Genomic DNA, 12,468 nt, shown 5'->3' on the forward strand with positions numbered 1-12,468 from the left:
ATACCTCCTTGGTGTTAAGAGACACTTTCTATTGTTACCTTGTAGATGATGGACGTAATTCTTGGTGTGTGCGGAAAGGCAGCCATATTATTAGTATTTACGGTTTGTGCGACGAGCAGAGCAAGTCTTATTGTGTTGTGAATAAAAAGCAGTGAGAAGTATTTAAGTTTTACGAGAGTTATTTGAAGCGACATAGCATTGTATTCCTTGGTTTCCACCGTCTTCGTGAAGTGAACCGATGGCGGCTCAGGAAGATACACACTGTCTACAAAGAGAAGAACATCGATGGCGACTAATGAATTAATATTGTGGCAGAAGGACGAATTTTACGTCTAAGGTGAGAACTATGAATAAATCAACAGTGACGTAGAATTAAATATGTAGTTAATCGGAATTGTAAATTATATTACAGGCAAATTTCACGCAGCATTGAATTTGCCCGCATTCAAGCCGGTCAATATAGTCCGTAAACAAGGCTTTCAAAAATTCTTAAGTTACAGTTCCGTATCCATAATTTTTTCCTCTTTTCAAAAAAAAAACAATAAATTTAATTTTTTTTATTTATTTTGCCACACGGTTTCGAATCGTTGTCATTTATCCTCAGACGGTTTGCACGCTTTCTTTATGACATATGGTGTGGTTTTTACAGATTAATTGTCGTGAAATGTCGGTTTGAAGTGTTTGTTTTTCATAACATTCGTCCAACAGATGTGAATACTTTCGCACTGCATTCTTATTATCGCACACGTAAATTTTTCTCGCTAAACACTTTAGATTTGTCACTGAGAAGACGTCTACCATGCACCACATGATTTGATTGATGGACGTAAGAACAACATTTTTTTAATGAAGTCTTCTCGGGTTTCCATGAGTGTCATTCTGATCGTGTTCTGCCAAAAGATGATGAGAATGACAGTCATCGAAACGTCGCGGATTTTAGACGCAGCTACCCGGATGGAAGCCCGAGAAGATTTTATCAGCAGTATACACTGGGAAAGCCTACATTCACAGCATTTCTTTTTGTTTCTTATTTGATTTGCTGAACCTGATTTGTTGTGCAAAATTTAATTTCGCTGTGCAAACTATATCACTAATGTAGAACAACCTCCTTTTTTGAGTCATAAGTCTTTTGAGTGGTTTGTTGCAACCCGCCGATTAGCCAAGCGGTCCACAGTCTGCTTTCCGCAGCGCTGCGGCGAGGACGTCTTGTTTACGTCCCGTCCGCGCGGTCGCGAGTGCTCGTAGTTGTTTACTACTGCGTTGTCGCTAGTTCAGAGTCCATCAGTACCGACGCAACATGGCACATTCATACAGACAAACCACCATCAAGATCAGTTTTCAACCCGATCATGCACGACCGCGAGCTTTTGAAGTGGAACGTTTCCTTCGTGACGACGTTAAAATTGACCCGCGAGACATAATTGGTATCCATCTCTCTATCACGAGCAGTGTTGTCTAGGTCAAGCTAGTAAGTGACGAGGTGTGCAACAGAATCGTGAGCGCACATGCCAACGGTCTCAAATTCAAACATTCTGATGGCCATATTGGGGCGGTCTCTATCGATCACGAAGGGCTTGGCCTACGTACGATACGCGTCTTCGAACTCCCTTTTGAAGTACCACCGGACGTAGTCACCGTGGCTTTCCAGCCCTACGGCAGAGTGATCAGCCATATGGCCGAAAAATGGACCACCTTTACAACGTACCCCGTTCTTAACGGGGTACGACAGATTAAAATTGAATTGACCAAACATGTTCCGTCATATCTTGTCATCGGCGGATGTAGGGCGATCATTATGTATGACGGTCAGCCACGCACTTGCTCTGGTTGTGGCCAAGTAGGGCACGTCCGTTCGGATTGTCTCCGACGACGGCTTACTCAAATCCCGACAGGTGAATGTATGACTCCTTCTACGGTGACGACCCTTCCTCTCAATTACGCCGAAGTTACACGGGCAGCAACCTTTACCGATGCTGACGACATTAGTCCGATAGCCGCCCCCGATGGCGAGAACATAATGGCTTCTGCAGTACAGGATCCGGCCTCTATAACGGCACCCCCACCTGAGGATAATCACCGACCGACCTTGCAAGAAGGCGTAGATGCCAGGGTGGACATTGACCCACGGGTTGTGCCGACAGCGGCTTTTCTTCCAGACACCGGAGCAGCTGAAGAAATCCACCCACATTCAGATACTGAAGCACACGTCCGTAAACAGCGTTCCCCGCGAAAACACAAGAGACGGCGGCGTGCTCCATCGGACGAGTGTTTGCATCGATCGTCTGCCATGGACTGTGGAAATTCCGACGACGGTACCGGCGGTACAGAGGCCGCTGTAACTTCAAACTCAACAGATCGCCGTGGTGACGGCTTCAGCCCGTCCGACTCCACAGAACAGCAGGATCACAAGCAGACAGCCGCTGCCGATTCCCAGCCAGAAGAGCCGATGGAGTCAGCGCCGAGTGCCGCAGCAGCCACTAACAGCCGCCAACAGCCAATGGTATTTCATGGCGACTGGGCAGACGACTGTGAGGCACACTCCTTGCCCATCGTGTCGGACGACACGGGGGGAAATTTACCCCACCATTGCTGACCCTTTCCCGCCATCAGTTAGAGTGACGAGAGAGCCTTACAGGGGTGCTGATGGCCAACACGGATGCTGTGGATAGACTTCAAACTTATCGCATTGCAACAATAAACATCAACACTATACGGACGCGCGCTAAGTTATCCTTGCTTCAGGATATGTTGAACTCTGCTTCCATCGACATAGCCCTCCTCCAGGAAGTGTACGTCGACGACTTCCCAGGCATGTACGGTTACGATGCTTGCGTCTCTCCAGCTTCCCCAACAGGCAGCGGTGTCGCTGTATTTCTTCGGGAAGGGATAGTGGCGGACGATATCCTGTTTCTGCCTGGGGCAAGAGGAATGGCACTCACAGTACTGGGTGTCCGCCTTATCAATATCTACGCACCTTCCGGGACGGACAAACGTCGCGAACGTTCACGATTCTTTGCGGAAGACGTCGCCCCGCTCTTCCAAGGCCCCCACGACCATCTGTTGTTTGGAAGTGACTACAATTGCGTACTGGCGCCCAGAGACCAACTCCCACGACATCATCCGTGTCCGGAACTCGAGACGCTAATTCGAGACCTGCAGATGGTGGACACTTGGGAACATCTTCACGGCCACCGACCGGGATTCACGCACTTCACGAGTCACTCTTCCAGTCGTATCGACAGGATTTATGTCTCACGCTCTCTCGCCGCTGGAACACAGGATGCAGAACTGTGGCCTGCAGCATTCTGTGCCATCACCCTGCGGCGGCAACAAGTGTGGAGAAGCCGCAGCCCGTGGAAATTAAACATCGCTCACCTGTCGTACCCGGATTGCCGCCAAGCCGTTGAGGATACGTGGCATTCGTGTGAAAATCGCCTCCGTGCATATCCCACAACGATCCGCTGGTGGTTGGACTGCGCCAAACCGGCATTGAGGCGAACGTTGATAACCTACGGTCGCGACCACGCTACTTGGCGAAGACATACACTCGACTTTTACTTCCGGGTCCTGCGCGACTGCGATACTATGGCGCCGTCTCCGGAACGACAAACCGCGGTCCACCGTGCTAAGGCTCATATCCTCGCTCATATGCGACGCCACCTAGAGGGGGTAGTCATCCGCTCGAGGACGCAGGATCGGATACCGAGCGAACGCCCGTCAATGTTCCACGTCCTTCGTGAACGTAAACGACGCCAACGAGCGCTGATACGCTTCATCGACACGGAGGACGGTCATCGCCTCACCACGCAACAAGACATAAACACACCGTTCTACAATCATTATTCCCAGCTCTATTCCGCTCAGACCCCTGATCCGACAGCACTGGAGGACGTCTCTCAGACGATTTACAGCACCGTCACCCCGGTAATAGAAGCAGCCTTGATGGAAGAAATTACAGAAGAAGAAGTGATCAACGCCGTTAGAAAAGGAGCTGTCAACAAGTCTCCGGGTCCTGATGGCCTCCCCTTGGAATTTTACCAGACTTTTCAATATTTATTAGCCTCCCGATGGACGGACATCTGTCGCGAACTACTATCCCCGGACGTCCCGCTTCCTGCGGCCCTTGTGGAAGGGATGATTATTCCTATTCACAAACCGTCCGATGGCTCACGACTGCAGGACTACCGCCCGTTGACGCTATTGAACTGCGACTTCAAGATATTTTCTCGACTGTTGGCGGCGCGGATACGCCAGACCCTAGGCAATGTTATCTCACCCGATCAGACGTCATTAGGAGGCGACAATAATATTCAAACGGCACTCAGCGAATATCGTGACTTGATCTCACTGGCGAGGGCATGTCGTCTGAAGGGTGCACTGGCGGCCATCGATTTTAGTCAAGCTTTCGACCGAATGGACCACAACTATTTGGAAGCGGTCCTCCAACATATGCGGTACCCACAGCCATTCGTCACTGTCGTCATGCAACTACTCCGTGGCGCCACGTCCAAGGTGATCGTCAACGGCCGACCTTCACAGCCCCTCACCATTTCTCGATCGATACGCCAAGGCTGCCCTCTGTCCACTTTACGCTGTGGCCATGGAACCTCTCCTCTGCGGCCTGCGCCAACGACTAACGGGCATGACGTTACGAGGCCACACTTTCCGATGTAAAGCGTACGCTGACGACCTGGTGATTGTCATCCGCAACGGTGACGACACCGCTAGCGCACTAACTTGGATAGCGAAATATGGCATGGCCACTGGTAGTCGTATCAACGTCGCAAAATCGGTGGCGATGAACATCGGGGTCGGATTGTCTGAGAACAGTGTCACCCCCTTACAGCTCAGTGATAGTTTGAAATGTCTCGGCATTGATTTTACAGACGATATACGACGGACCGCTGCTCACAACTTTCGACGGCTTTTACGAAATGTTCGGACTGGAATTGCCAACAACCGCCTACGAGCCCTGGAATCGTCCAACGGACCCAGTGTGTCAACACACATTTAGCGTCACGCATTCCGCACTACGCCCAGATATTACCTATACCGGTGATGTTAGCTCGCCGTATACTTGCGGCTTTTGGGTCCTTCGTGAGTTCTGGAATGCTTTTCAAGATCAAATATGAGACTCTCACCCTTCCCCCGAATCGGGGAGGGCTTGGCCTTTATCACGTTTATGACAGAGCGGTCGCCCTATTTGTGAGCACATTAGTCAAACTATGGCACCGCCGTCCGGACAGTCTGACCAGTTTGTTAATAGAAGAACTAGCACCGCCCTCCCTGTTGCCGCCTGTGCCGATACACCACGTCCCCTCTTCGCTCTTCTACATCGGTGTCTTTTACCTCGAACTCAGTTACGTTCCACTTGCCTTACCAGCCACTCAACTGGCGACGGCAAAGACTGTTTATAGGGTCCTGCAACGTGGACGACCCGATAACGTCGTGGAGAGGAAGCACCCAAACGTCACCTGGCGAGTAGTGTGGAGGACAATTCACCACGTAACACTAGACACTGACGTCACGGCGATATATCACTGTCAACGGTAAGCAGGTGACCATATCAAGGCTACATGCGATCCACATGGTAGACTCACCCATGTGCACGAGCTGTGGCGTTCAAGACAACGATGAACACCGTCTTAGCTGTGGCGAGTCTACAGCAGTGTGGCACTTAGTGAGGCAAATGTCAGCATACTTCCTTCGGGTAACGCCGCATCATATCGACCCCAAGACTATCTTATACCCGGATGAAACGTATTACCCACGCACTAAAACTAATGCAATGACGTGGCTTCGTGGACATGCAGTGCATTATTTGTTTCAAGACGGCACTAAAGACACTTTAGACTTTTGGAACTATTTGCAGGAACGGCATTGCAAGATCCTCCGTAACCCAAAGTATCGACAATATTTTTCCAGTTTTTTGTGGAGTGCGTTCCACGACCCTCCACGTAGCTGGAACATCACGGGTAAGAGAAGCTAAAATTACAATACGATAATAGAACACTACACGGTACAACGTGGGATCTACTTTCATCATTACGAGAAGTCATACCTGGATGATACAGCAGATGGAGAGTTTCGTTGTGAACCCTCACACTCTGTAGCAGTATTTGTCCCATTTCCTCTTTTTGTCCCCGGTGCGTAAAGGTCTTCGCAGTTTTAGTTTTCCCATCCGGTGCAAGATGTAGCACTCGTTAATGGTGGTATGGATTCCACCCTTCAGTTTTGTTTCGTGGTTTCCTTCGCCCCGCACTTTGCTCTCTTTCTTTATGCCCTTTTCTACAACTATTAGTATGGTTTTAGTTACGTGCGTCCCCAACTCGACGCAACGAGTGCACTTACTAGTTTTCTGTTCCTTACAGTTAAAAGAAATAAAAATAAAAAAATTAAAAAAATTAAAAATAAATAAATGAATAAATAAAAAAAGTCACAATAATACACCAACTGTATCCTTTGTACCACATCACATCCCCGGGATGGGAGGGAGGAGACATCGTGGACAGGCCTCTGGTCGCGATCCCTGCCCACCTTGCCTCCGCCAGCCCCCTACCTGATCCATCTATTAAAAAAAAAATTAAAAAAAATAAAAAAATTAAAAAAAAAGTAGTTCTAAGTTCTAGGGGACTGATGACCATAGAAAAAAATTAAAAAAAAGCGGTCTAAGGCGCTGCAGTCACGGACTGTACGGCTGGTACCGCTGGCTGTTCGAGTCCTCACTCGGGCATGGGTGTGTGTGTTTATCCTTAGCATAATTTAGGTTAAGTAGTGTGTAAGCTGTGGGGTTTGATGACCTTAGCAGTTAAGTCCCATAAGATTTCACACACATTTAACTTTTTTTTTTTGTTTGTTTGCAACCCGAGACTAATTCCTCTCCTATGCCAACATCTTCATCTCAGAGTAGCACTTGCAAAAAAAATTGTTCAAATGGCTCTAAGCACTATGGGACTTAACATCTGAGGTCATCAGTCCCCTAAACTTAGAACTACTTACACCTAACTAACATATGGACATCACACACATCCATGCCCGAGGAAGGATTCGAAACTGCGACCTTAGCAGCAGCGTCTAGAACCGCTCGGCCACAGCGGCCAGCAGCACTTGCAATCTAAGTCCTCAGTTCTTTGCTGTATATATTCCAATTTCTCTCTTCCTCTACAGTTTTGCCCTTTACAGCTCTCTCTAGCACCATAGAGGCCATTCCCTGATGTCTCAACAGATTTCCTATCGGCCAGTACCATCTCCTTGCCAGTGTTTTCCATATATTCCTTTCCTCTCGGATTCTTTGAAGGACCTCCTTTTTCCTTACCTTATCAGTCCACCTAATTTTCAACATTGTCTGTAGCATTGCATCTTAAAGCTTCCATTCTCTTCTGTTCCGGTTTTCGCACAGTCCGGGTTTCGCTACCATACAATGCTGTGCTCCAAATGTACATTCTCAGAAATTACTTCCTCAAATCAAGGCCCATGTTTGATACTTCTATTGACCATGTTTGCCAGTGCTAGTCTGCTTTTGAAGTCCTCTTTCTTCCGTCATTCACTGGTTATTTTGCTGCCTAGGTAACAGAATTCCTTAACTTGATCTTCAATCCTGATGTTACGTTTCTCGCTGTTCTCATTTATGCTACTTCTCATTCCTTTCGTCTTTCTTCGATTTACTCTGAATCCATATTCTGTACTCCTTAGATTGTTCATTCCATTCAGCAAATCCTGTAATTCTTCTTCAGTTTCACTCATGATAGCAACGTCATCAGCGAATCGTGCCATTGATATCCTTTCATCATGATTTTTAAATCCGCTCCTGAACCTTTCTTTTATTTCTATCATTGCTTCTTCGATGTACAGACTGAACAGTAGGGGCGAAAGACTAAATCCCTGTGTTACACCCTTTTTAATCAGTAGTCGTCTTATTATTCCCTCTCGGCTCTTCTAAATATTATGTATTACCCACCTCTCCCTGTACCTTACCCCTATTTTTCTCAGAATTTCGAACATCTTGCACCATTTAACATTGTCAAACGCTTTTTCCACGTCGAGAGATCCTATGACTGTGTCTTCATTTTTCTTTAGTCTTGCTTCCTTTATCAACTACAACGCCAGAATTGCATCTCTGGTGCCTTCACCTTTCCTAAAGCCAAAGTGATCGTCATCTAACACATCCTCCTATAAAAATTTTATTTGATTACTACAGTCCGATTAAAATTACTTGATAGTTAGCTCTTCAGGCGTCATAGCTGGTTTCCTCCATTCAGAGCGCTCAGCGTCACGTCCGAACGGTTCGCCTTTGGCTGACTGACGCAACTGACGCAACTTCCAGTTCCTCGCCCAGCTTTCTCTCTTGATGTGTTTGGACCCCGAACCTTATGTCTGCCGCTTATACTTCGTATTTCATAAAACATGATAACCACGTCAAACAGAACTTACACATAACGATGCTAATGAATTACACTTGTTTCACGCACAACACTAACGAAACATTACCGTACTGGATCCTTCCTCACAAGACGCGATTCGGCGCCGCATATACCGTTATTATAATTACAGAAATCGGCTTACAGTAGGTAAGCATCGCAAGGCCTGTATGAAGCCGAATTTTTGTAGACTACAATTAATTGTTGCGATTGGGGCAGTAGAGTCATAAATACAACAACATACCGAAGTATAGTGCTACAGAGTAGTGGTTAAAGTACGCAAAACTTTTTATTTTTCTGAATCTAATCGTAAGATTCCAATTATCATTCTTATTCAGTTGATTTGTTCAAATGTAATTTTTTAGTTCTAATATTTTGCCACGTCATTTTCATCGTCATATTGAGTTTTTTATTTGTTCTTATCTTTGCTCCTATCATTCATTTTCTTTTGGAATCCGCTTGTGTTGCCTGTGATCTGCAACCAAGTGCCATCCAAGACTGCTCATCGGTCAGCAACGCGGTAATGGCCAAGATAAGGATGTTTCAGATACATTGCCCCGTGACAGGCAGAAATTACTGCGCTTTTACTGCTGAAACAGACGCGGTAATGGTCAATATTAGGATAGTTTCAGATACATTAACCCGTGAGAGACAGAAATTAGTGTGCTTTTACTGCTGAGACAGACTGCCGAAGATGGCAATGCGAACAAACATATGAAATATTTCTATCTTGAGTTTCCTCGTAAAGGATAACGCCGTGCCGGCCGGAGTGGCCGAGCGGTTCTAGATGCTACAGACTGGAACCGCGCGACCGCTAGGGTCGCAGGTACGAATCCTGCTTCGGGCATGGATGTGTGTGATGTCCTTAGGTTAGTTAGGTTTAAGTAGTTCTAAGTTCTAGGGGACTGAGAACCTCAGATGTTAAGTCCCATAGTGCTCAGAGGCATTTAAACAATTTGATAACGCCGTGAACAAAGTGATCGTGGTTTTAATTTTGCCGCAGTTTTTGATCGCCATTTCCTCGGGTATACTGCACATCACGGGTTGTAGTTTGGTTAGGACATGAGTTTAAATTCAAGGCTGTGAAACGCGTCGTCTGCCGCACTTCAGTCATCGTGAAAACACCTTTGAAATTATGAAACAAATATACATAATATACCAATGTAGGCGTACAGCATCCACACTAATAAACGTGACCCCAAACAGTTCTGTAGACTAGGAGCAGCTACTTCGCGTGTCTACAACGCTATTTTGTTGAACGCCTTCATGACAACGCTACTTCATAGCTGTACACATGGTAGTCCAATGATCGTGACCGGGCCGAATATCTCACGAAATAAGGGTCAAACCAAAAAACTACAAAGAACCAAACTTGTCTAGCTTGAATGGGGAAACCAGATGGCGCTATGGTTGGCCCGCTAGATGGCGCTGCCATAGGTCAAACGAATATCAACTGCGTTTTTAAAATAGGAACCCCCATTTTTTATTACACATTCGTGAATGTTTTAGTTGTACCATTTTTTTTCACTTTAAGATAGATGGCGCTGTAATAGTTACAAACATATGGCTCACAATTTTAGACGAACTGTTGGTAACAGGTAGGTTTTTTAAATTGCTGTGTGATTACCTGTAAATACCACTTTAATGCAATAAATGCTCAGAATGATGTCCGTCTAGCTCAATGCATTTGGCAATACGTGTAATGACATTCCTCTCAACACCGAGTAGTTCGCCTTCCGTAATGTTCGCACATGCATTCACAATGCGCTGACGCATGTTGTCAGGCGTTGTCGGTGGATCACGATAGCAAATATCCTTCAACTTTCCCCACAGAAAGAAATCCGGGGACGTCAGATCCGGTGAACGAGCTTGCCATGGTATGGTGCTTCGACGACCAATCCACCTGTCATGAAATACGCTATTCAGTACAGCTTCAACCGCAAACGAGCTATGTACCGGATATCCATCATGCTGGAAGTACATCGCCATTCTGTCATGAAGTGAAACATCTTATAGTAACATCGTTAGTATATTACGTAGGAAATCAGCATACATTGCGCCATTGCCATCGATAAAATGGGGGCCAATTATCCTTCTTCCCATAATGCCTCACCATAGATTAACCCGCCGAGGTCGCTGATGTTCCACTTGTCGCAGCCATCGTGGATTTTCCGTTGCCCAATAGTGAATATTATGCGGGTTTGCATTACCGCAGTTGGTGAATGACGCTTAGTCGCTAAATAGAACGCGTGCAAAAAAATCTGTTTTCGTCCCGTAATTTCTTTTGTGCCCAGTGGCAGAACTGTACACGACGTTCAAAGTCGTCGCCGTGGAATTCCTGGTGCATAGAAATGTGGTACAGATGCAATCGATGTTGATGTAGCTGTGGTGTCACCGCCAGGCACCACACTTGCTAAGTGGCAGCCTTTAAATCGGCCAGGCCGGGCTGGGATCACGCATACTGGGTCGGCTCGTGCCTAGCCAGCTCAGGCCGAAGTGTAGTGCATTCACATTGCGCGCCGCACCGAGCCGGGACGGCGAAATGGGGGAAAATCCACTTCTCCAATTTTCATGTTTTAAAAATTCTTAGCGGTATATAAGACTTCGCCACGTCGTTTTATGAACTTATTTTTTCCTTAAAAGCGTTACTTACGTCGTGAAAAAAGAAGAAGCCTACTTTTCGTTTCGCGTGATTTCTTAGTTTCGTAACGCTTCCGAACCGATTTTGAAGAAAGTATGCGGCTAAAAAATCTGATTTTTGTACACGCCGTAGCGTAACATCTTAGCTTCGTATTGAATCATTTATGTTTCCATATTTCTTAGGGCCGCAGCTCGTGGTCGTGCGGTAGCGTTCTCGCTCCCCACGCCCGGGTTCCCGGGTTCGATTCTCGGCGAGGTCAGAGATTTTCTCTGCCTCGTGATGACTGGGTGTTGTGTGCTGTCCTTAGGTTAGTTAGGTTTAAGTAGTTCTAGGGGACTGATGACCAGAGATGTTTTAAGTTCTAGGGGACTGATGACCATGGATGTTAAGTCCCATAGTGCTCAGAGCCATTTGAACCATTTTTGAACCACACGTTGCATCACAAAAGACAAACAATTATTTGTCATCAATATCCTACAATTAGTATAATGGACATTTCGTATTTCGAACTAAAAGATAAGACTATATTAATCTAAGATGAGATCTTGCTCCTGATGCATTGTAATAAAAGCTTGCAACATTCTACATGATTTCTTTCTACTTGCATATAATAAACAGCAGATGTTAAAAAATATAAATACATTTACAGATGTTTCTATGTCTAAGTTTGACTAAGACGCATAAAGTTCATTTCTTTGTATTATCGCTTTTGTAGTTCACGTAAGTGTAGTACGGCAAGCTGTAAATAATTACATTCTTCAGATCGACCCTATTTCCACTTAGAAAGATCTGTGGATAGCTCTTACAAGTAGTCTATTTTAGGAAATGAATGCAATTAAACCAAGGCTGAGTGGGACAGCGTTTCAATTAACGCTTTGCTGGATCATTCGACGACGAAATGATTAAGTTATTAAGTTATCGTTTTCTGTAAGGTGCTGCCATTTCGATTTTTCTACTGTAATTGAAAGAAAATGCGCGGGTTCAGCATAGCCTCAAGCACAGCAGGACAGGTAAATGAATTACTGTCGATTGATGTGTTGGATTCTCGTCTAGTTCAAAGCAGTGTAAATGATGAGATGTGTGTGTCACTGTTTGCTTCTGTGTATTTTTTCCCCTTGGTGGTCTCGTCCCCAGCGGCAAAGGGATCTTAATTCATTAGCAGCTGAAGGTCGAAGATAACACAGGTGCAGCCAGAAGTTTTTCACCACTATCAAATCAGAACCGTCTAATGTAACAATGATTTCATTGTTATCTTAGTTATGTTTTCACATTATGGCGACTCGGAGAATTTTGAGCACATTGTAATAGGGTGGACATTGACTCTCCCTAATAATATCGACTGGCATTTAGTAAAAACGGAATACAGTTTCACATTAATATAATACAGAAAGCTAAGTTGTCTGTAATGAA

Source organism: Schistocerca gregaria, chromosome 5 (assembly GCF_023897955.1).
Source record: "Schistocerca gregaria isolate iqSchGreg1 chromosome 5, iqSchGreg1.2, whole genome shotgun sequence".
In the NCBI taxonomy this organism is placed as follows: Eukaryota; Metazoa; Arthropoda; class Insecta; order Orthoptera; family Acrididae; genus Schistocerca; species Schistocerca gregaria.